Source organism: Amphimedon queenslandica, unplaced genomic scaffold (assembly GCF_000090795.2).
Source record: "Amphimedon queenslandica unplaced genomic scaffold, v1.1 AMPQUscaffold_13407, whole genome shotgun sequence".
NCBI classification, from domain to species: Eukaryota; Metazoa; Porifera; class Demospongiae; order Haplosclerida; family Niphatidae; genus Amphimedon; species Amphimedon queenslandica.
Genome location: NW_003546357.1, coordinates 207063 through 211412, shown reverse-complemented (window position 1 = coordinate 211412; position 4350 = coordinate 207063). Strand labels below are relative to the sequence as shown.

General features: G+C 35.4%; 1 long non-coding RNA gene across 1 annotated transcript; it reads right to left on the bottom strand.

Annotated features, from left to right (window-relative positions):
* Window positions 1–1307: 1307 nt before the first annotated feature.
* LOC109581986 (uncharacterized) lies at window positions 1308–1887 on the bottom strand. The gene is made up of 2 exons (XR_002184844.1): window positions 1695–1887; window positions 1308–1446 (listed from the first exon to the last, which is right to left on the bottom strand). It is a non-coding gene; the product is annotated as an uncharacterized LOC109581986 (long non-coding RNA).
* Window positions 1888–4350: the final 2463 nt, after the last annotated feature.

The window sequence follows — 4350 nt, the reverse complement described above, 5'->3', positions numbered from 1 at the left end:
AGATTGGTAGGGCACTAGGGGGCCTGCCTGAAATACGGATCCACGCGGATCAAATGCGGATCAGGCTGAAATGCGGATCAACGCGGAACGCTCGCGGATCTGTATTGAAGTACGGAAGAACACGGAAACTATACGGATCTTTCTGCAAGAATGATAGCTATGCATCAGGAGAGAAATTTATCAGCTCTATTTGAGTCTTTGATAGGAACTTTATCATCCTTGCAGTTTCAGTACATGCAGGTAAGCTGATGCTTATGATCACTATGTCGATAATATTAGCCTGTGTTTTATGACAGTTGAGATCTACAGATAAGGCTGATATCCTCTTGAGCTATTCTCTTCAACTTTTGTAAACATACAACCATTGCCTGTGATAATGAGAAAACAGACTACTACTAGATCTAACTACTGAGCAGTCAACACACTCAACATTAGCTCAGTGTGCCTTCATGCAGTCAAGAGACAAGTCAAGTTATTTTAAAGTGCTATCATGGCTGTACCCCCCAAGTTCAACATAGATGGCAAAGTGGACCATTGTCTGGGAATTCCAGTCTTTGTTTTTTTTACTTTATCACTGTTACTTTCTAATTATTATTATTCATTCTGCATGACTTATAGAATTGTTAAATTTTTAATCTTTATTATCATTATTCAGCTAACTACTATTATTATTTATTCATTCCATCAATCATTCACAGTCGTAGTCTCTTAAAATTTTACTATTAGCTATTGTTACTCATTCCTTTTGTTTATTGATTTAATCTCATTGTATTTCCCAATTTCAGTGTACTATATGCTTTGGTTTTATAATTGCAAAATCTAATTAAAGTGAGATGAATGTATAAGAAATATAAATCATGTGAATAAAATTCACTTGATAAGGGATGTATAGCAGTTTAAATAAATTTGTACTGTAAATGGGAAATGTATGTATGAACTAACTTGAAAATTAATGACTTTTAATAACATCAAATAATTTTTAAATTGGAATGGAGTACATTTTATAAAGCTATAAAACTTCCATACACCCACAATGCCATTATAAAATAGTATGCATTAATGTTAAAATGAAGATTGTATTTCTCCCCTTATCAGTGGTGATTCATAACCAGAAACATTTCACAGTCTGCACTACCTTGTGTATGACTATAGCTGTCTACATAAAAATTCAGAGCATTAATGTGTTACAATAGAGACAGCTATACTTTCATTTCTTGTGGTAAAATAAAAATTCTTTTGTTATTCCTATTCAATCAAAGTTTGAAATATTCAGTATATATCAGCTGCTGCAGCAGTTTGCTATTGTGTTAAAGCTATAATATCACTGTGTCATTAAAAACTTATGAATTTATTATAATTATTTCTTAAAGGATCCATTATAAGATGTTATTGTTCTGAATCACATTCACACATAAATCTTGAAGTTATGGTCAGCTCAAGTAGATACTGTATATAAAAAAGAAACTGTAATCACCCCACCAAAATGCTTCATAGTCTTAATGAAACAATAATCAGCTTATATAGATCTAACTGTCATGAAAATTACTAGCAACTACGTTACTATGAAGTTTTATAGTCTAATTGAAACTATTATAATTTATCAGCTCTAACTGTCAATAAAACTGACACTATTGTAAATGTAATCAACGAAAATAATATTATTGACATAGATCTAATGATCATAAACCACCTACCTGTTCTGAAACTGCTAAAATGATGAAGTTCTTATCAAAAACTTAAATAGAGCTAATAAAAATTCCCTCCTGATGCATAGATATCATTCTTTCAGACAGATCAGTCAAGTTTCAATAGAGATCCGCGAGCGTTCCGCGTTGATCCGCATTTCAGCCCGATCCGCATTTGATCCGCGTGGATCCGTATTTCAGGCAGGCCCGGCACTAGGTCTATAGAAGTATGGCAAACCAAATGTTTCAATAATAATAATAGTTATCGACTGAAATTCCACGCGCGATTGCAGTGCAGTGCACGTGCTTACTAGATCTATTGGGTTAAGTCATGTGACATCCTCCACGCCCATTGTGGTATTGCCCTATGCACGTGCCCTGATCAAGTATGGAGGACAATTCTGGTGTTAATCGAGGTGTAAATGAGGGTGATAAGCAGCAGCTAGAGCAAGAGGATAAAGATTGTATTGCTGAAGCATTACAAGTGGCTGGGGTCAGTCACCTACTGCAAAGATTTATAGAAGAAAAAGTAAGCTACTACTGCCAGGGTAGTACTCATGGTGACCATTAGAAGCCAGGGAATATTTTAGTTTGTAATTAACTAAGCTTATGCATGTGACTTACAAATAACTAATTTAAATAAAACTACAACTGATTTTTATTTCTATGTAGGTTACAGTAGATATAATACCAATGCTTGATGAACAGCAGCTTGTTATATTGGGTGTGACACAGATGGGTCAACGCGTCATTTTGAAGAACTACTGCAAGCAAAGCATTAGTAAATACTTCAAGTTTGTTTAGTTTAATTCAATTTTTATTATAGGCAAAACTGAAATTAATTCTGAATTGAGAAGCACATTTGCTTCATCAAGTAGGGCCACTAGTGATAATAGTTCTCCTAGTGGATTTCAGAGTACCATTGCCAAAGCTTCAAGATTGCTAGAAGAGTTGAAGTCAAATCCAGCTGCTCGTATAGATAGGTATTCTAAACGGAAGAGGAAGAGAAGCGAGAATACTCTCCAGTATCAGCGAAACCTTGTATGTCTTGAGTATATGGGGTATGAGCGCACTGTTAAAAATCATGACATGATATTTAAAGGTATTGTGTGCCTGTCTATTGTTAAAAATTATGACGTGGTATTTAAAGGTATTGTGTGCCTGTCTACTAATATGTCAGAAATTGAAGTACGTAATGAAATTGTGGCAGTCATAAAGACCAAGGAATCATCCATACATTCGTTTGAAAGTTTAAGTCCCGAAGATTTTGAATTTGTGAAATGTGTGAATCGTCATATTCTGATTCCCGATGGCAAACTAGCATTTGATGGGAATGGCATTAAAGTTTTGTACAAGAGCGGGTCTATTTATGTTAGGCTTCTTGAGCACAGTTCAAAGGTACATTCCTACTAAATTGAAGCATGTTATTATTTTTCCACCTTTTAGTTTTATTGTATTTTTCCTTTGGCTCCTTCTGAAGCTGCTAATTGCAATAATAATAATAATAATTCCATTTCAAATGCAGCTCTTCCATCACATCCTTCTATTGTAACTGTTTCACCATCAGTTAATTCAGGAAGTTCTCTTTCAATAAGTCCTGCTTTGGTCTCGAATACAAGCATATCTGTATCACCAACTGTTAATGCAGCGACTTCCGTAGCCTTATCTGTGGTATCTTCAGCACCATCACTTACCTCATCATCAGTAGTATCACCTGCAATACCATTAACCTCATCGCTTACTTCATCACCACTGCATATTGTAACTGTGGCACCTACGATTAACACTCCTACTGTGATATCAATTTCACCAATTTCCTCTGGCATCAATGAAGCTATTGATTCTGCCTCTAATATATCTTCTGCTAATCCAACTGATGTTCCTTTGGTTGGTGCTCATACAAGTGTCACATCACTCCCTGATATTGATGGAAGTTTTTGGAATGACCAGCAGTAAGTAAATGCAAAATTTACTGTAATAAAATCCGGGAGCCCATGTAAAATCTCAATAATTTATATTATTATTATTTTAGTGACTACATTGAAGTGAGTGACAGTAGTGACATGGAAGACTCTAATATTCAGTTAGCTCTTCAAGAGAGTGTTTCTTCAAGGTTGTACTCTTTTCTATTAACACAATTGTATAGCTTACTTAAATTGCCTTTTCTACTGCAGGGTTCAGTCGAAGCGTGTGTTTGGTTGTGTGGAAGAGCTACTAAAGAATCAGGCAGGAATGTTGTGTTTTGTAGCCCCTGTACCTGAAGATCGTCAAAGAATAATAGTTAGACGCAAGCACATATGGAGTGACACAAAACGTGCTTTAAAACAGCCTGCTTTTAATGACACTTCAGGATTAAACGTTACATTTATTGGTGAAGATGCACATGATGCCGGTGGACCAACTAGAGAATTTTTTCGTTTAGTGATTAGTGAGATGCGTCTAGATGCAAATTTGTTTTCTTCAAAAGGTACTCTAGTACATAATGTGCTCTCTTTGCAACGGAAGGAGTATTACATGGTAGGGCATGTAATTGCCTTGTCACTACTTTATGGTGGAGCAGCCCCTCATTTTTTTGCTAAATCAGTAATTGCCTACATATTGAATGAACCACTGGACACAAAGATGATTGATGAGATTGATAGTGATGAAGTACAGACATTTTTAC